This window comes from Gracilinanus agilis, chromosome 4 (genome assembly GCF_016433145.1).
Source record: "Gracilinanus agilis isolate LMUSP501 chromosome 4, AgileGrace, whole genome shotgun sequence".
Classification (NCBI taxonomy): domain Eukaryota; kingdom Metazoa; phylum Chordata; class Mammalia; order Didelphimorphia; family Didelphidae; genus Gracilinanus; species Gracilinanus agilis.
In genome coordinates this window covers 40136758-40158689 of record NC_058133.1, presented here as the reverse complement: position 1 = coordinate 40158689, position 21932 = coordinate 40136758, and the positions used below count along the sequence as shown (strand labels likewise).

General features: G+C 33.8%; 1 protein-coding gene across 1 annotated transcript in view; it reads left to right on the top strand.

Moving 5' to 3' along the window:
- The window catches only part of PKN2 (protein kinase N2), a 191495-nt gene that overhangs the window by 89653 nt on the left and 79910 nt on the right, over nucleotides 1-21932 (top strand). The gene's annotated exons all lie outside the window — the stretch shown is intronic.

The window sequence follows — 21932 nt, the reverse complement described above, 5'->3', positions numbered from 1 at the left end:
CTACCCCGCCAAAGTAAATATAATACTTCAAGAAAAAAAAAATGGACATTCAATTAAATAGAGGACTTTCAAACATTCCTGATGAAAAAATTAGAGCTGAATAGAAAATTTGACTCTCAAATATAAGACTCAAGCAAAAAAAAAGGTAAGCAGGAAAGAGAAATCCTAAGGATACTTTAAGGTTCATCTCTTTACATTCCTGCATGGGAAGTCGATTCTTGTAATTCCTAAGAACTTTATGATTGTTAGGGCAATTAGAAAGAGTCTGTATAGATAAGGGACATAGTTGTGAGGCAACTATGATGGGATGCTATCTTCAGAAAATTAAGTTAAGGTGAAAGAAGGATGACTGATAGGATATCTTTTTAAAAATTAAGAGGGAAAATACTAAGAGTGAAGGGAGAGGTAAAATGGGATAATTTAGTTTACATAAAAGAGTCGAGAAAGCTTTTACAGTAACTAGGAAGATGATAGACAATACTTGAGCCTCACTTTCCTCAGAATACTTGAGTCTCACTTTCATCAGAATTGACTCAAAGAGGGACCAACATGCGCACATAGTTGGGCATAGAAATCTATCTATGGAAGAAGGAAGAGAAGAGGGGGTGCTAAAAGAAGGAAGGATAGTTTTGGGGTGGTTATAATCAAAAGCAAAAAATTTTGAGGAGGAAGAGGATAAGGAAAGATAAGTATAAGAAATTCAATAGAAGGAAATACACAGTAATCATAACTGGGATGAACTCGACCCTAAAGTGGAAACAGATAGTTAAAAACCAGAATCCAACAAAATGTGGTTTCAAGAAACACATTTGAAACAGAGATATAGAATAAAAGGTAAGGGTCTTGATTATAATCTATTATGCTTTAACAACAAAGTGGGAAAAAAAAGGGGCAGGGATAGAAATCATGATCTCAGATGATGTAAAGTCAAAATTAAATTTAATTAAAGGAGATAAGCAGGGAAACTACATTTTGCTAAAAGGTTCATGTATAGACAATGAAGTAATATCAACACTAAATATATGTGCCCCAAATGGTACAGCATCCATATTCTTTTTTTTTTTTTTAATACTACCCTTTAATTAATTAATTAATTTAGGGCATTTTCCCATGACTGTAGGATTCATGTTCTATCCCTCCCCTTCTACCACCCCCTCCCATAACTGACGCATAATTCTACTGGGTTTTACATGTGTCATTAATTAAGACCTATTTCCATATTATTGATATTTGCGCTAGGGTGCTCATTTTGAGTCAGTATCTCTAATTATATCCCCATTCAGCCTTGTGATCAGGCATTTGTTTTTCTTCCATCTTTCTACTCCTATAGTTATTCCTCTGAATGTGGATAGCGTTCTTTCTCATAGTTGTCCTAGATCATTGCATTGTTGCTAATAGAGAAGTCCATTACATTTTATTTTACCACAGTGCATCCGTCTCTGTGTATAATGTTCTCTTGGTTCTGCTCCTTTCACTCTGCATCAATTCCTGGAGGTCATTCCAGTTCACATGGAATTCCTCCAGTTCATTATTCCTTTGAGCACAATAGTATTCCATCACCAACAGATACCACAATTTGTTCAGCTGGGCTCTTTGGGTTTATCATAGACTGTCTTGCTGAGGTCACTTACGCCAAGTCTATTCCACTGATCCTCCCTTCTGTCTCTTAACCAATACCATATTGTTTTGAAGACCACTGCTTTATAATACAGTTTTTAAGATCTGGTACTGCTAGGCCACCTTCCTTCATATTTTTTTTTCACTGTTTTCCTTAATATGCTTGATCTTTTGTTCTTCCAAATGAACTTTGTTATAGTTTTTTCTATTTCAGTAAAATTTTTTTTGGTAGTTTGATAGGTATGGCACTAAATAAATAGATTAATTTGGGTAGAATGGTCATTATTTATTATGTTAGCTCGTCCTACCCATGAGCAGCTGGTGTTTTTCCAGTTATTTAGATCTAGTTTAAATTGTGTGGAAAGTGTTTTGTAGTTGTGCTCTTATAATTCCTGTGTATGTCTTGGCAGATAGATTCCTAACTATTTTATTTTGTCTAGTGTGATTTTTAAATGGTATTTATCTTTCTAACTCTTGCTGCTGGGATGTGTTGGATATATATAGAAATGCTGATGATTTATGTGCATTTATTTTGTATCCTGCAACTTTGCTAAAGTTGTTGATTATTTCCACTAGCTTTTTAGTTGATTCTCTAGGATTCTATAAGTAGACCATCATATCATCTGCAAAGAGTGATAGCTTGGTCTCCTCGTTGCCCATTTTAATACCTTAGATAGACAAATACTTTAAATAGACAAAGTATTGGTCAATCTAATATAAAAAGGGAAAGAAGAAAACAAAATTAACAGTATCAAAGATGAAAAGGGAGACCTCACCTTTACTGAAGAGGAAATTAAGGCAATCATTAAAAATTATTTTGCCCAATTATATGGCAATACCACAATCTAGGACATATGAATGAATATCTATAAAAATATAAGTTGCCTAAATTAACAGAAGAAGAACTAGTATATTTGAATAATCCCATATCAGAAAAAGAAATTGAACAAGCCATCAAAGAACTCCCTAAGAAAAAATCGCCAGGGCCTGATGGATTCATAAGTGAATTCTATCAAACATTCAAAGAATAACTAATCCCAATACTATACAAACTATTTGACCTAATAAGTAAAGAAGGAGTTCTATCAAATTCCTCTTATGATACTAATATGGTACTGATTCCAAAGCTAGGCAGACCAAAAACAGAGAACGAAAACTACAGACCAATCTCCTTTATGAACATAGATGCAAAAATCTTAAATTAGAATATTAGCAAAAAGACTACAGCAAGTGATCACAAGGGTTATTCATTATGATCAGGTGGAATTTATACCAGGAATGCAAGGATGTTTCAATATTAGGAAAACCATCCACATAATTGACCATATCAACAAGCAAACCAACAAAAATCACATGATTATCTCAACAGATGTTGATAACGCCTTTGACAAGATGCAACACCCATTCCTATTGAAAACACTAAAAAGTATAGGAATAGAAGGGCCTTTCCTAAAACTAATAAACAATATATACCTTAAACCATCAGCAAGCATCATATGCAGCGGAGATAAATTAAAAGCCTTCCCAATAAGATCAGGAGTCCCCTGATGCCCATTATCACCTCTATTATTTAATATTGTACTAGAAACACTAGCAGTAGCATCCTAATTCTTAAAAGTATAATTAAATGACTTAAATGAGAATATAGATAGTAAAACTGAACTAGAATGGGACCTCAACTTTTCCCTTTAAGATCTAGATAAATCTAATGAAAAAAGTAATAAGAAAGAAATTAAGGAAATGACTAGAATTTTAGAAAAGTTAGATGTTAGAAAAAAATAGACTTCTGGAGAAAATTGAATGGTGATAGGAAAGAATATATCCTTTTTAGTGGTACATGGCACATGCACAAAAATTAGGGCATAAAATCTCAACCAGTTACAAAAAAACCAAAACATTAAATGTATCCTTTTCGGTTTATAATTCAATAAAATTATATTCTGTGAAATATATATGTGAAGACTGAAAATATTGATTTAAAAAAATTAATTGGAAATGAAAAAACTTGACCCTAAAGAATGAGCTGTTAAGGGGTTCAGTGGATTGAATGCTCAATCTAAAGTCAGAAAAACTCATCTTCCTGAGTTCAACACTTCCTAGTTGTGTGACACCAGGCAAGTCATTTATCCGTATTTCCCTCAGCTATAAAATGAGCTGAACAAGGAAATGGCAATCCATGTTAGTATCTTTACCAAGAAAATCCCAAAAGGAATCACACAAAGAGTCAGACATAGCTGAAAAATGACTAAACAATAACAAAGAATTAGTGGATAAAAGCACAAATAGAAACAATCATTTCATTAAAAAGAATGACATCAATGAGATAACATACCAAAATTTATGAGACATAGGCAAGGCAGTTCATAGAGGAAAATCTATTTCCCCAGTTGCTTAAATCATTAAAAAATAGGAGAAATGCAAATCAGTGAATTGAGCATGTAACTAAAAAGAAAAGTAAAAAAAGAACAAATTAAAAATTTCCAATTAAATACCAATTTGAGAATGCTGAAAATGAATGGAGAGATTAATAAACTATATATTGTTACGATTAAAAATAATAAAGGCTGCTATAATAATATAATTTAGTATTTTAATTAAAGCCATGCTGATAGGGATAAAATCATTAGACGACACGCCTGTAAGTATTCAAACTCCTGCCTTAGCCATTTTACTTTTCGTACCTTCACATGCTCAGGTAGCTAAAGTGGAAGTTCAAAGTCACTTCCACCTATTTAAAACAGTCCCTCACCTTGAATACGTAATCCAAAACAGGAAACCCGTTGGACCACGTGAAATGTAGTTTTTAAGGTCCCCACGTGTCCATAGAAAATATATATATATATATATATATATATATATACACACATACTTTTAAATGGCATTTCCCAAATTCCAATTAACAGTATGAAAAGACATTGGACTTAATAAAAAAAAAAAGCTAGGAGCCGGTTTTATGGAGAAGGGAGAAGCCAGTAAAATAGACTAAAGGGGTATTAGCCACCAATCAAGTAGAAATTAAAAAAAAATTATTAGAAGCTATTTTACCCAATTATATGCCAGTAAATTTAACAATCTAAGTGAAATGGATATTTACCAAACAATTTAATTGTCCAGCTTACCAGAAGAAATAGAATATTTAAATAACCCTATCTTAGAAAAAGAAGTTGAAAAGGCTGTCACTAAGCTTCCTAAGAAAAAATCACCAGGACTAGATGGATTCACAAATAAATTCTACCAGACATTTAAAGAACTTTTCCAATACTATGTAAACTCTTTGGGAAAATAGGTGAAGACAGAGTCCTACCAAAATCATTTTACAATACAAATATGGTACTGATAGCTAAACCAGGAAGTTAGTGAAAACTAGACTAATTTCTTTAATGTGTATTGTTGCAAAATTTTTAAATAAAATGCTGGCAAGATTACAATAGCATTTCACAAATATCATACACTCTTACCTGGTAGAATTTATACCATGAATGCAGGACTGGTTCAATATTAGGAAAGTTATCAGCACAATGGACCATATCAATGCCAATAGCAACAAAAATTATATTGTTATTTTAATATATGCAGAAAAAGCTTTTGACAAAATAGACCAGCCATTCCTATTAAAAACACTAGAAAGCTTAGGAATAAATGAAGTAGTAATCATCAAAACAATCTGGTACTGACTAAGAAATAAGAGTAGTATATCACTGGAATAGACTGGGTATAAAATACATAATACTAAATGATCATTTTAATCTAGTGTTTGAAAAGCCTCAAGATCCAAAATTTTGGGACAAGAACTCACCACTTAATAAAAATTTCTGGAAAACTTGGATAACAGCATGGCAGAAACTGAAGGTAGACCAACAGTTCACACCATATACCAGGATGAGAAATGATTTAGACATAAAGAGTGATACAATAAATTAAAGGACCATGAATAGTTTAACTGTCAGATGTATGGAAATGGGAAGAAATTATGACTAAATGAGATAATATATAAAATGGATAGTTTTTATTACATTAAATTTAAAAAGTTTTTATAAACAAAAGCAATGCAGTCAAGATAAGAAAGAAAAATGGGAGCTTTTTAACCCTAGGTAAGTCACTTAATCTCCATTTCCTGGCCTTTAACATTCTTCTGCCTTGGAATCAATATAATATTGATTCTAAGATGAAAGATAAGGATTTTTAAAGAAGGAGGAAAGCAGGGAACTGAGGAGAAATAGGAATTTTTTAGCACATTTCTCTGATAAAGGCCTCATTTCTTAAATATATAGAGAAATGAATCAGAGTCATAAGACTACAAGTCATTCTCTAATTGGAAAATAGTCAAAAATATGAAATTTTCAGAAGAAATCAAAGCTATTTAGAATTGTATGAAAAGATCCTCTAAATCACTGTTGTTTAGAGAAAAACAACTCTAAGGTTATATACCTATCATATCATATATGTCATATATACCTATATATTATATACCTTATGCCTATCAGATAGATTAATAAGACAGAAAAATAAAATTAAAATATTGGAGATATGTGGGATAAATGAAACACTTTTATTGGATTTGTGAACTAATTCAACTATTCTGGAGAGAAATTTAGAACTGTGCCCAAAAGACTATATGGGTTCCCTTTGACCTAGCAATAACATTACTAGGTCTATATCCCAAATAGATTAAGAAGAAAGAGGGAAGGATAATGTATAGGTATAAAAGTATGTCAGTTCTTTTTTTTTTTGTTTGTTTGTTTATTTTTTATTTTAAACCCTTAACTTCTGTGTATTGACTTATAGGTGGAAGAGTGGTAAGGGTAGGCAATGGGGATCAAGTGACTTGCCCAGGGTCACACAGCTGGGAAGTGTCTGAGGCCGGATTTGAACCTAGGACCTCCTGTCTCTAGGCCTGGCTCTCAATCCACTGAGCTACCCAGCTGCCCCCTATGTCAGTTCTTTTTATGGTAGCAAAGAATTGGACATTGGGATGACCAACAGTTGAGGAATGGCTAAACAAGTTTTAGTATACAATTGTGATGGAATATTTTTATGCTCCAAGATAGTGGGATGCTTTTAGAAAAACCTGGGAAGACTTACATGAATGGATACAAAGTGAACTAATAGACCCAGGAGAATATTATACACAGTAATAGCAATATTTTACAATGATCAGCTGTGAATGACATAGCTATTCTCAGCAATACAAAGATTTAAGAACACCTCCAGAGAAAGAACTGATGGAGCCTAAATACATGATGAAGCATGCTTTTCCCCATTTTTTTTTCTTATTTGTTTAGGAGAATTTTTTTTTGGTCTGTGGTTTCTTTTTCACAACATGAGTAATATGGAAATATATTTTCTATTACTTCATGTATAATCTATTTCAAATTATTTGCCTTTTCAAGGGGAGGGAGGGAGTGGATTTGGAACTCAAAATTTTATAAAATGAATGTTAAAAATTATTTTTGCATATAATTAGAGAAGGAAAATATAAACATTTTCACATTAGAAAATTTTTTAGTAGTAATCCTTATTTATGCACTTACCTCCTCTATCTAAGAAGTGAAAGAGACTGTCAATCAACACCTCCTTGGCTACTGGACCTAGAATCAGGAAAACCTTAGTTCTAATTGCCTCAGACATATAGTATTTGTATATCCATGGGCAAGTGTTCTTAATAGCTCTTTTCCTAGTTTCCCCTATTTGTGATAGTAGGATTTTAATAGCACTTTCCTGGCAGAGCCCTTGTGAGGATAATATGAAATTATATTTTAAAGCACTATATCAGTGCCACTGATTTTTAAAAAATATGTCATTATTAATTTCCATTTTATTGGTAACTTTCAGTCAATCTTTGTTATTGTAAGGTTTAATCATCTTGCCTAGGTAATACCATTGCTTAAATTATGTAACAGAGTTGAAGAACTAGAAAAGGGTACTGGTCCCTGATTTCCTGACAAGTTCCTAAATGTTATAGCAATGGCTGATTATTGACCTAATAACTGTCAACAAAACTTTTCTTATTTCAATGTTTCATATTCTTCATTAACACACTGCCTAAGAATGGAGCTAAATAAGAATTTTATATCTAAGTATGCATCCATATATTTTCTCTAGGCTAAGCTTGCTTAAGTCTAATAAGGGATATCAAGTGATCAGATGCATGGAAGTTAAAATAAAGAAACTAAGGAATGGAACAGTGAATAAATGTTATACTTGTTCAGAGGAGAGATGTAATATACATCCTTCTTGGCGTTAAAATTTTCATGGAGAACTTATTCTTACCTAAGCCTTGAAAGATTTGAGAAGAAAGACAGAAAGGGAAAAAATAGCGTTATAGACAATGTTTTAAGATGAATTTGATGGTCATGCATATAATGAATTCTTTGGAAATATTGCTTTCATCCTGTCATTCCTCTACCTAAAATATTGAAGGGTTCTCATTACCTATGAATCCAAACTCAAATTGATATTGAGGACTTCCACAATCTGATAATGATCTGTCTTTCCCACCTATTTCCTGTTAGTCCAGTCTTCAGAGGCTGTATCTCAATTGTAGCTTTTATTATTTTACTTCCCATTGTACTAACTTTCTTCTTCCTCTATAGTCTCAAATGTTCGTAAAAATTCTTCCACCCCTGGGACCCTTCTCAAATTGGTGAGTTTCTCCTGGGGCTTCCATTTTGGAGAAGGGTATAAGCCACCATGCATCAGTCTACTTGTGACTTTCTATAAAATTTCACCTCCAGGCCTTAGCTGCCTTCTCACCCTACAACTTCCCTTAGTGCCTGGGACCTTCTGAACTAGGAATATTCCTTCACTTTGTGATTGTTTTTCTATTGAGTTTCTCCGGGGGGTCTCCATTTAGGATAGTCTGGCTCACCATACTTCATTCTTCTCACAGTTCTGCTTCTGACATTCTGGCCTTTACCTCTATACTCCTGAGGTGGTATCTTCCATCCTTCCCCTTTAAGATTTTTCAGCCCCTTTTCTTTGTTTTCTTTCCCCATTAGAATGTAAGCTTCTTGAGGGTAGGTACTATCTTTTTCTGTTTGTATTGCTAGCACTTAGTCCCTGGCACATAAGTTCTTTTGTTGTTGTTGTCACATTCCATTCTTCATGACCCATATGTGTATTTCTTGGCAAAGATAGTACAGTTGGTGGTATGCCATTCCTTCAGTTCATTTTACAGACACAGAAACTGAAGCAATCAGGGTTAAATGACTTACCCAGGGTCACACAGTTAGGTCAGGTTTGAATTCAAGAGGATAACTCTGACTTCAGGCCAGGTATTCCATCCACTGCCCCAGCTAGTTCCCCTATGGAAAACTCTTAATAAATGTTTAATAATAGTAAGCTTTAAATAAGTGTTGCCTGCTTGCCCTATAGACATTTTTCATGTCCTTAAGCTTCTCTAAGTTGAACATGACAAGTTTCTTCAGTTGACTTTTGTATGGCAATACCACTCTGGTTATCCTTCTGATTACTTTTAGCATTTCAATGTGCTTCCTAAAATATAGTTCTAAAAGATGAATATAAAACTCTTAAGTTATGACCTAACCAGGGCAGAGTATAGTAATGTTATGTGGCTATTCCATTCTCTACTATCTTCCTTCCATTGTCTCAGCCATCACTAGTAAAAAACCTTCTGTCTTTTCAAATTACTTTTCTGCACTATAACTTTCATTCTTATTCTTGTAATTCTCAATTCATGCCGGATACTAATCTCATAGATAGAGACATAATTTTGGACTCATTCTCCATTACCTTCCCTTTGTTTTTATTTTTTCTAAAGGTCTTTTGTGTGTATGAATGTCTGCATCATTTTCTTTTAGGTAATACTTTTCTGTAGAATTTTGAACATGAGATATAATCTACCCTTTCCCTGAAACTTTTGAAATTAATTCTCTAAAAATCATATGAGCTCAGGTTTTTCTATTCTTCTCTGTCACAAATTTTGAGACCCAGTCAATCCCTCTTTCCCCCCTCCCCCCCGCCCCCCCAAGATTTCAAAGTTATACTCCATCAACCATTTGCTGCTTATTTGTGAAAATCAGATTCAGAAAACAAGTTGCCTCTCTTCCTTCCTACAGGAAACTTTGAAGGAGACAATTATCATTGAAATAAAATATTATCTACAAAGAACTCTACCAACTATCCCAATAAGAGAAGCCCCCAAACACCACTATATTATATGTATGCTGGTGAAGGAATCTGTGTCCCAAACTCCTTATCTTCCTCTTTTTGCTAATTTCTGTAGTAGTGATAAGATTTTAGTGATAGTATCATTTGTTTATTTCTTTAAATACACTTCCCTTTCCTCTTTGTTCCTTGGATTTCTTCACTATCTTCTTAATACCTACATTGAATCTACATTGGTGGATATCCATAAATATAGTCTCCCTCCCTCCCATCCCACCCTTTTCTATTTAGTCTATTATTAGATTAGTATATTCAGGAATTTTTAAAAAAATCTCTTTTTAGACAATTTCCCCTAGTAGTCCTTATTTCTATATTTTAAAAGTTAGTTCAAAAATCTAAAACCTTTCTCCAAAACATGTTCTCTACTATTTTCATTACCAGATGTTCACTTCCCAAATTGTTCAGGGTGTTTTGTTTTTGTTTTTGTTTTTTGTTTGTTTGTTTTGGTTTTTTTTGGCTCCCACACTTTATTGGGATTGTGATTTAGGTAGGACAGCCTCCAAGAGCCCCCCACTAATGAAGTCCACGCTACATACAGCATGTAAGTTCACCATGATTGCTCAATAAATACAGACCAAGGAAGGGGTCTGAGATTCCATCCATTTGGGTGGATGGGGAAAGTGGGATAGGGGTATTGTTAGAGTTTACCCATAGATGAGAGCAGGGGTGGGGAGAAGAGTGCCTTTCCATATTACATATGGGAGGGCCTGGGCAAAAGAATAAGTTAAACTTTAAAAGTCTCAGGGCCTTTTCTTTTGAAACATTAACAATGAAAATACTACCAGGACCCATGTCTTTAGTTTTTTTCCCCACAACTTCATTATTCTTAGAAGCGATTATGTTTTTCATTTGAGTAATAAATATAATTTGTGCTCCTATGCCTTATTTATTTATTCGTTTGTTTGTTTTTAAGCCTTACCTTCTGTCTTGGAGCCAGTACTCCAAGGCAGAAGAGTGGTAAGGGCTAAGCAATGGGGGTTAAGTGACTTGTCCAAGATCATACAGCTAGGAAGTATCTGAGGCCAGATTTGAACTTAGGACCTCAGTAGGCCTGGCTGTCAATCCACTTAGCCACCCAGCTGCCCCCTCCTTTGCCTTATTATTAAAAGAAAGTAGCCATCAGGTTTGATAAATATTGGGAGGTTACAGAATCTTAAGATGGAAGATTAAATCATTGGTACTCTTGTTGAGCCAATACTTGAAAATGAATTCAACCCACAGCATGACTAACAAGTGGTTTTCCCAGTACCTTCTGAGGTAGCCCATTCCACCTTGAATGAAAGTTTTGAATTAGAAGTTTTTCCTTCCTTCATTTTGTCTCTTTGCAACTTCTACTCATTGTCCTTCCTTCTTTACTCTGAAACCAAACAAAACTCATAATCTTTTTTCTTAATGATAGATCTTCATATACTTGAAGACTGCAACCATTTCTTTTCTCCCAGCTAAATGGATTGCTATTAAATTTTATCTTGTTCACTTAGCCCTACATTCTACCCTGTCAAAATCTTTTTGAAATGGATTTTTCCAGCATGTTAGCTTTCTATTCTAGTTTGGTATCAGGAAAATTTGACAAGCATAGCATATATCTCTTTATTCAAGGCTTTCCTTAAAATATTAAATAGCACAGGAATAAGTACCAGTCCCAGGGCCATTCCACTCACAATCTCTTTCCAGATTGACATAAAATTACCAAAGACTACCATTTGGTTCAGGTCATTTGGCCAGTTCTAGCTTCATTTCTACAAATATAATATGAGACTATCAAATGCCTTCCTTCCTTCAAGCCCCCTTTTCCCAACTTTCTTTTGCAGTTAAGGATACCACCCAGTCTTGCCACCTAGATGCCATCCTTAACTCTCATTCACCCTTCACATTAAATCTGTTAGATCTTATCATTTCCACTTTACATTATTTTTTGTATTATATCTCCTCTCCTCACACAGCTACACTCTAGTATAGTTCTGCATCCCTTCTTATTTAGGCTTTCACATTAACTTGTTGCAGTGGTTTCCATGCCCCATGCCCTCTCCTTGTTCTAATTCCATTCACCTCTTAGCTGCCTAAATAATTTTCTGAAAGTACAGATCTGTCTCTGGCTCACTCTATACATGTTATATACATACATATGTATATATATATATATGGGTGTGTAAACATATTAATATGTACATCTCTATACACAAAGTAGTGAAATACAAGGTAGCTTTGGAAAAAGATTGTTAGCAGTTGTGAGAGTGGAAAAAGGAAAGGCATGGTGATGATCTCTGAGCTGCATTGTAAAGGAAGAGACAAACTGTATGAAGTGAAGGTAAGGGGATGGATATATGAGCAGCCAGGGCACCATAGTACAGTGCTATGCCGAGAGTCAGGAAGACTCATCTTCCTGTGTTCAAATCTGGCCTTATATATGTACTAGCTGTATGACCCTAAGCAAGTCATTTAACACAAATGACTTCACTGTCCACATCTGTAAAATGACCTGGAGAAGGAAATAGAAAACCTGTCCTTGATCTTTTCCAAGAAAACTCCAAATGGGATCACAAAGATTGGGATAGGACTAAAAGGACTGAACAACAACATAGGGGATAGAGGGCAGGTATTTACTGATATAGCACATAGACACTATTAGGCGCAGAGAATACAAGTATAAAGAATAAAAATGCCTTTTCATAATGAACTTCATTCTAATGGGATAGACAACAAATCTCTATAAAAATGTTTTACATCATTATTACAGTATGTTAATACATATAAATATTTACTTATGTAATCATTAAATACAAAGTGGCTTATATATGTATATATACATTAGGACAGTGATAGGCAAACTATGGCCTGTGGGCCAGATGTGGCACCCTGAAATGTTCTATCTGGCACTGGGACATTATTCCTAATCTGACAAATACAAGGAGTAGGATACAATACAATGAAATTTCGAAAGAGTTGCCTTCGAAACAGACTGACAGACAAGCATTTCCTTTCCTTTGTCCCCCTCTTTAAAAAGTTTGCCCATCACTGCATTAGACTCATGCATGTGTGTGTATACACACAGAGAGACACACACATGTCCAGATACATGTTGGCCCAAAAGTTTTAGTATAGCTTTAATTAGAGGACCATGATACTCTTTTGCATTTATCCTCTCTTACTGGCCTTTCATTCTACTTTTCCTACATATTCTTTTAATTTCTAATTTGGTTGACAAAAATCCCTATGCACCTACACTGGGTGATATCTTTCATTTCATTGGTCTAGGGAACTCCTAGAGATTCTAATGTACACCAATACCTACCCTGTGGGAGAGTTGCCTGGGACACTGAGAAGCTAAGTACGTTGTCCAGTGTCACAGTGTATGTTGTATACATATCAGAAAGGATTTGATCCTGGGTCTTCCTGACTCAGATGTCAGCTCTCTGTCTATTATGCTGCTGTAGTTTTCAGGACACAAAAACAGTTAGGTGCCAGTCAGGGGCATGGTATGAAGGGTCTCTTTTGTCATGATTCTAAGACATGCATAGCACAAATAGGTCTTTGACTAAATCATCATAAGCACTAGGTAGATCTGGATGGCTTCCAAACTTTGGGGATTTTGCAATACTGTTTTGTGCTTGAGAGAAAAATGAGAGCTTAATATCCTTCACAAATTCCACCATTCAGGGACAGGCAAACTCTAGTCATCTTTGAGTTTTTAAAAAAAAAATCATTACCGTGATAAGCCTAGGTACTTACCAACCCAAAAAGGTTTGTAAAATTCTACTAGTACAGTGGTCAGACTACACTCATGGGTAATCAGTTGCTCTACCTGTTTCTATCTTAAGCATTGTCCCACTTCCTTCTTTGGGAGTGAGTGGAGTGGGGTTTAGTTTTAGCAGGCTTCTTCGTTATTTGAAACAGGCCCAGTATTCTATGAGAGCCAGTGAGGCAAAAGGCTATTATCAACAGGGGACATTCAAATAGACTTTGAATCATATTTTAAAGTCCTGATCTATAACTTTGGAAACATGTATTCCAAGGACTAAGCAAGACAATCCATTGGGATATGGGAATTAACAGAACTTAAGTATATTTTTATCTAAAACAGAAGGACAAAATGAAGCTTTAGTGATATTTCATCTATAGATTGACAGTTCTGTCCATATTTCAGACAGTCTCGTGTCATAGAATAATAGTCAAGGTATCTTGAGAGTAAAGATGGATTAACCAAGTGGCACCCTCACTTATTCATTGGTTTTCAGCATTGTTAGTATGTATAGTATGTCATATTAAGGTAAGCACTCAGAGAATTTTATTTTTAATTTTTTCAAAACCAAACATTTTCTCTAAAATAAAGGACATTTTTATTTGTCAGACTAAAGAAACTAAAATTAAATTTTTTTTTAAAGTTAACAACTGAAATTTGCCTGACAAGTAGAAACTCTTAAAATGAAACTCAATAGCATTTTTTTTTTTAACCCTTACCTTCTGTCTTAGTATCAATTCTAAGACAGAAGAACAGTAAAGGCTAGGCAGTCTGACTTAATGGCTTGCCCCAGGATCTTCCAATTAGGACATATATGAACCCAGGACCTCTAGACTTCAGGCCTAGTGATCTATATATCTACTGTGCTACCTAGCTGTCCTTCAGTGGCAAGTTTTTTTTAACACATCAGGGTATACTTATAAGCCCCACTCTTCCAGACTGTTCAAAGAAACCACCATTGAATCTTCTAATATTTGTTTCATAATCTAAACACTTTCTAGGACTCTTCAATCTCTTTAATTAATATAGGTTTTGCCCAATTTGCCAAACTCTTCTATTTCTACATTCACAACATTTCTTGTTCTTGACCCCTTCCCTCTACTTTTGTAGCTACTACCTCAGTTTAGTCCTATATCACCTCTCACCTAGGTTACTGTTAACAACCTCCTAATCTTTCTCCCTGTCCCAAGTCTCTCTCAGTTCATCTTATGTACTTTTGCCAGAATGATTTTCCTTAAGTGCCAGTCAGACCATATGATTTCCTTCTTCAACCAACTCCAGAGGCTTCTAGGATAAAATATAAAACTCCTTGCTTTAGTTTTGAAAACTTTTTTGAAAACTCCTTGCTTTAGTTTTGAAAACGGTGGTCTTCTGTTTTCTTGCTTTTGTACTAGATGTCCCCCATGCCTGGAAGCATTCCCTCCTCACCTCTGCTTCTTAGAGTCCTTCTCTTTTATGATGTTACTCAGAGACAGTCATCATTCCTTTCCTGATTCTCCCTTCACCCCAATTGCTTACACCCTCTTATAAGAGACTTTGTATTTAACTACTTTGTGTATATCTAGATGCATGTAAATATTAATGCTGTAATGATACAGTATATATTTTTATATGTATTTGTTGTCTTTCCCATTAAAATGAATCTTAAGTTTATTATGAGCAGATACATATGGTTTCATTTTTTTCTGTTTATATTCCCAGGAGCTAACACAGTGCCAGTTAATAAAGTATTGATTGATTGACTTGGCATATATCTTTGTTGCACATAGTTCAACATGTTGTGGTTTGTGTGCCCAAATATAGATTTATTATATGCTATATTATTTTAACTAAACCCTCATAAAATGGACAAAAGGCTTAAAAAGATTGCAGATATTTGAGATTAAAAATCTTGTTGCAGGAAGCACAAGACTGTAGTCTTGCTGATACTTTTACTTTTTGCTCCTCCTTAGCCACCAATGAGGCAAAAAGGATATTCTCTGAAAATAAAGAATCAAAAAGAAATGCAGATTTGCAGCCATTATGGTTAACAATAAACTTCATTCTAAATGTAAATTATGCCTTTAGTTGCTATTTATGATTGCATGAAGCCATTATAATTAGCCTAGTGGTTTAAACTAAGTTTTTGTTGCCCCAAATGATGTAAACTAGAACTCTCAGAAATCTTGCATACTTAGAGTTGAAAACAAAATGTTCTAACCTCTATAGAAATCTTCCAAATGCAGTATTTCTGTAGATTTAGGACTGGTTTATGAAAAATACAAAAATATGATAATTCCTAGTTTGTAAAACTAATAAATTAATTTTCAACAAAACTTTCCATAATTGATAAATTAAACTGAATTATGGATCTAATCATTTACTAAGCTCAGCCAACAACATACCTTTCCCATTTTGTATCTAAGTATTTTCGTGAGATTTTTTTCTTAAATCAAGTATCAAAGTAATTGAACTTAGACCTAGACCTTTGGATGCTTATATCATAAAGTTTTAAACTAAGATTTTCAAAAGTAATGTACCTCAATTAAATTGCCTTTTAAAAATGCTAATATTTTAATGAGCAAAGGTTTAGTACCATTAATAAATATTTTAATTTTGTTTTTCATCTTTTTCTCATTTTTAATTTCTATTTTTATCTGATAATACACATAATATTTGTGTGGTAGCACGTCTATTATAGTATATATATATATATATATATATATGTTACATATATATGATGTAGGATATATGTATGCATGCATACATATCCTCAAAATCTACTTAGTGGCCCTCACACATAACATCTCCCATCTCTGTACCTTTGCATTGACTGCCCCCAAACCTGGAATGCTCTTCTTCCTAATTTCAGACTCAAAGAATCCCTAGTTTCCTTTAAAACTCAGTTCAAGCACCATTCTTTCCGGGAGGCCTTTCTGGTTCCTCCTCACTGCTGGTAGTCCAAGGTTAATTTCTGTCAGTTCCATATCTATCTTGTATGTTCTGATTTATCTATGTTATCTCAACTATATTAGAAGGTAAACTCCAGAAAGAGACTGCTTTTGCTTTTTCTTGGGATCCCCAGCCCTTAGCACTGCTCCTGGCACATAGTAAGTGTTCACTAAATGCTTATTGATGAACAGAGATGTAATAGTAAAAAAAAGTGGCAACCACTGCTTGGAAGGATGGATAAGAAATTCAGTTAACATAAAGAAAAGGGGAAGTAAAGAAGACTGTTTTGAAGATGCACAGTTATAAAATGTGGATCTCATAACATACTGATTTAGTGGTGGTCCAAAATAACAAATAGATTTAAAACAAAACAAAGAAGGTTATATTGGCTTAGGTTCATTTAAGTCCAAGTTATATAACTAAATACTAAAAGAAATATGAAATTATTCAAGTAGAAAGAGTGGATATAGAAATGGGGTTAAATGTTATGATAAAGAAGAGAACAGCTGAATCCTTTAGTGGTTCCCAAACATTTTTGGCCTACTGCCCCCTTTCTAGAAAAATTATTACTTAGACCCCTGGAAATTAAATTTAAAAAAAATTTTTAATAGCAATTAATAGGAAAGATAAATGCGCCTGTGGCCATCACTTCCTCCCCTGGATTGCTGCAGCACCCTCCAGGGGGCGGTAGTGCCCACTTTGGGAATCACTGCTTTAGACTTTTAAGTACTTAAAATAATTTTATATTATAGGTTTATATAATGGGTTTCTTTATAGGAGGGAGAAGAAGGTATACTAGAACAGAATCCCAATGAAATTAGAGGGCCACAAAAAAATCATATACACTTTGTGCCCATATACTTTTAGTTTAAAATAATAAAATTTGTCATTATCCCTTAAAGTGTATAGAGATTCATGAAGTAATTGTAGATGAAAAGAGTTACTAGCTTACCTCAGTTTTATTAGTGACCTTGTTGATTTGTTTTTAGTTGTATCTGCTTTTTTGTGATCCCATTTGGGTGTTTCCTTGGCAAAGATACTGGTTTGGTTTACCATTTCCTTCTCTAGCTCATTTTATAGATGAGGACTAAGGCAAATAGGGTTAAGTGACTTGCCCAGGGTCATATAGCTAGTAAATATCAGGTCAGATTTGAACTTGGGAAGAGAAATCTTTCTGACTAAAGTCCATCAAGCTATCTGTTGTGCCACCTCACTGCCTAAAATATATTATTGGAACTATTCTGTTCTCATAAGATATGCATAAAACATTGGAAACCAGAAAGTGAATTGTATTGTCTCAGGGATGTAATAAGCATTATATATCTCTTCTAGAGATTTTAAACCAGAATTTAAGACCACTGGACAGGAGCAAACACATTTTCATGATATAAGGGAGGGAAGGACTGCTACAGGAGAGGTATTTATTAGGAAGGAAGTTTTAGCTTTATATTAATCTCTCATATTATGGACTGACAAATAGCATTCTGAGAAAATCTTAACTAGGATAAGGATGGGGCCAGATCAAGACAACCAGTGAGGGCTTTGAGCTTCTTGCTGAAGTTTTATAGGAATAGAAACTTTGGCCCCTTCCATATAAGTGGGGCTGTGGGTTCATGTTTTTTGTTGAGGCATTTTTCATTCATGTCTGATTCTTCATGACTCCACTGGGTTGTTTCTTGGCAGAGGTACTGGGTGGTCCAAAACCTCTTTTCTAAATGTTTAATGTATTTTATGCTTTATTTCTAAAACCTGGCTATCTTCTTATCAAATACCTGAAAGCAGAATAAAGCACTTGTAGTTAGGTGAAGAACTTGAATAACCATAGCAAAAGGCCTCTGGGTAGCATAGAGTGTGGACCTGTGATTTCACTGGTAGAGTATCCTTAAGTGAGAAAATTACCATTGCTAGTGCAGGATTAGACACTCTGCATATTTTAGTCTAACAGAATTAGCAGGCACTGGGAAAGACTAAATGATTGCCCTGAGGCCAGTATGTCTCCTAGGCAGGGATATGGAACTCCTCAGGACTTCCTGATTCTAGGGCCATCTCTACCCTCTATGTCCCACTGAAGGAGAAAGTACAACTATCTGGATTTTATTATAGCTTGTACCCTGTCGCCTCCTATAGGCATATGATAGTAAGTGAGTTCCTTAATAGTTGTGTGTGAATCAAATTTGGGAATGTAATCCTATTTTAAATGTAGTCTAGAAACTTATTTTTATTTTTTTATGTTTTTATATCATTCATTTAAAGATAAATATATGATGACCATTTTTCCCATATAATTTACTTATGTGTAGTGATGTTCCTTTGAATTAGAACTCAAGCACTAAACCATCTTGCTGAAGAGGAATGGTGAAAATAAACTGCATTATCCTGCTATTAAAAAAAAATGTATTCCAGTGCTGTCCTTTAATGGAGAACTACTATTGACATTTCTGTTATTAGAAATGCATGGGCAGTATTTATTGAAAAATAACATAAATGCACAGGAATTAAAAGACACACTTTGTATTTTTTAAGTCATTGCATTGCTAAAACATGTCATGTGATTAAAAAGTAAATGGAATGGAATGTTTCAATAATAAATATTCAAAAAATCTAAAAATACATATCCCCTTTACCTACTTAGCCTTCCCTTATAACAGACAGAAATTTTTTTAAAAAGCCAATCCAACCTACACAACATTTCTGACAGCCTAGATAGTATTCCATAATCATCATGCCCTTGCTTTTGTAATAAAGAGATGGAGGTTTAACGTGCCAATTTTTCTCTGAGACCAAACTTTATAACTATATGGTAATCAGCTTTGTGTTATCGCTCTTTCCCTCTCTACCTTGTGCTTAGAAACAAAGTAGTTATAAATAACTAATGAACCATATGAATTCTTTCTCATTATCAAAATCTTGATGATCATAGTTTATCATTGTATCAAGGTCATCTTTGAAAATTTGACATAAGAACAGGCAAGGTTTGCTTAAGTGGTTCTCTTAAGTCCCATAATTGAATGAAAGTTATAGAATATGCATGATTATATTAATTTTTAACTGATTTCTGCTTTTCCCTTACTTTATCTCAAAAAAAGACATTTGCCTGGGAAGATCCAGACATAATCTTAAAGGCCCTCCCCTTAATAAGATATTTCTTGCCATCCTAGTTCAGGCTTTCATCACCCTTTCCATTTCTTCTCCCTTGCCTCAGTTCTCTTATGGCTCTAATACATCTTCCATAACTATCAAAGTAATTTTCCTAAAATTTGAATCTGTAACTCTCCTAACTCAGTAAACTAGTGGTTCCTTATTGATTGTACCATTATAGGATAATCTTTATTATTTCCTTTTATATGTTTTATAGCAGTATTAATATAGTTTAAAAATATATATGTATGTATTACTTGAAAATAGATATGCCTGAAGATTTTCAAGGGGCATTTTGGTGGTTCAGGCTTAGGTATTTTTTTGTTGTTCTCTCAGGCTTTCACCTACTAATTGCTATTATATATTTTTCTTTATAACTTTTTAAGACCTTTGCAACGTATTTTAAAAAGTCTTTTCCATGCATTCTATTTTGATTATATTAATGAATGTTTTTTGGTTTTAGAAATTCTTGAAGAAATGAGGAAGTTTTGAAATATTTTCCAGGTTGTTGCACACTTAGGTTAACAGAGCTTAGGTGGTACCTCAGATTCAGTATTGGAACAAATGAAACATTTGCAGAAGGTCTGACAGTCAACAAAAGATTAATTTAGCTGTAGAAGAAGGAGAATATTCAGTGAGTCCATGGCATTGGTTCAGCTGAGTGCTCCACTATCTCTGTGTAATCCATGGTGGCCTAGGTATCAGTCATCGGGGTCTTGTTGACTCATTGCTTTTTGTACTCAAGCTAAATCCTGGCTACCAGGAAACTACTCAGTAGCTCAGATCCTTAGAACTCCTAGCCAGTTAAATCTGGAGAATATTATTTTTTAAAAAATAACTTTAAAGGCAAAACTAACCCAACCTCACTGTGATGAACCTTTAGAATATTAAAAAATTTAGGTAAATGTTGTTTTTATACAGAATACAGATGGTTTTTGAGATTTTCCCCATAAATTTGTTTCAGAAGAAGATAATGCTCATATCTACCAGTTATAAATATTTCCTAGAAAAACATTTTAATCCAAGATAAATATTTGTATATAACCTATTCTTAGCCTACATATTAAATATAAGCATTCATATACATAGTGACTAAATTCCATCACTATTTTCTTTAAAACTTTTTTATCTTCAGAATATGCTTTTTTTTTTTCAGAAATAACTATAATATACAGGTCTTACAGCAAAAAAATTTATTATGCCATCCAATTTTTTAAAAATCTCATAATTTTATACAGATTTTTCATATTAGACAATACTGACTTAAAATGAAGCTTCTGTTCTTCTAGTAAATACAAGTCTATTTTTCCTAACCACTTATACTGGGATAGTGTTGAATAAGTTTTGGGGTTTCAAGAAAATTTAGAGCTGAGAAGGACCTTAGAAATCATTTAGTGGTAGAACCAGGTTTTTAACTCCATTTCCCTTATTCCCAGGCTTTAAATATTAGCTAAGAACAATAGTAATAGCCTTTCCTTATCATTTTAGGGTTTGCATTGCACCTTATAAGTATCAGTATTATTATACAAATATCTCAATGAGGAAATTAGTGCAAAGAAAGATTAAGTGATTTTTTTTTTCAGGGAAACAAGAGCTTAAGAGTCTGAATCTAGAGTAAACTCAGTGGTTTCTGAGTATAGGTCCATATTCCTGACTATTAGTCCAGATCTCTAACCACCTGCTGTAGAATAAACAAGAATTGAAATTTTGTGGCTTTAAATTTGAATTTGTCAGAAGTTTTTCAAAATTATAACAAGCTACCAAGGAAGACATTAGGATTTTTATAAAAAATAAAGGTTTTTAGGTTGTGTCTAAAAATGGGCCCATTGACCAAAAAAAAAAAATTACTTTCAATATTGATAATGATCTCTATAGCAGCAACACCATTCACCCTGAAAGAAATTTTTGTAGCTAGATTTTTCTATGATAAGTGGAAAAACTTTTTGTGTGCTTAAAATATAGGCTCTTCCCAAGTACTGTATTTACATTCAGGTGACTTCTAAGTTAGAAAAAGACATTCACATTGGTTTATTTACTTCTTAACTCTACAGAATCAGATAAGAAGCAAGATATTAGACCAGTTCTTAACAAAAGAGTCACAAAATCATTTAAATTGAAAGCTGATAATGATATAAAAGGTTGAATATGAATATTTAGAACATCTGAAAGATTTGCTGAATCTTTTTTTCCTTTTTCCTACCCCTCTCCCACCTTTGGCCTTCTGCTTTTTAAATACTAGCTGTTCATATAGTCTTATTTAATAAAAATCTTAGCATTAATGATACTATAGAGGCTGCCTAGCTTTTATTTTTGTTTTTCA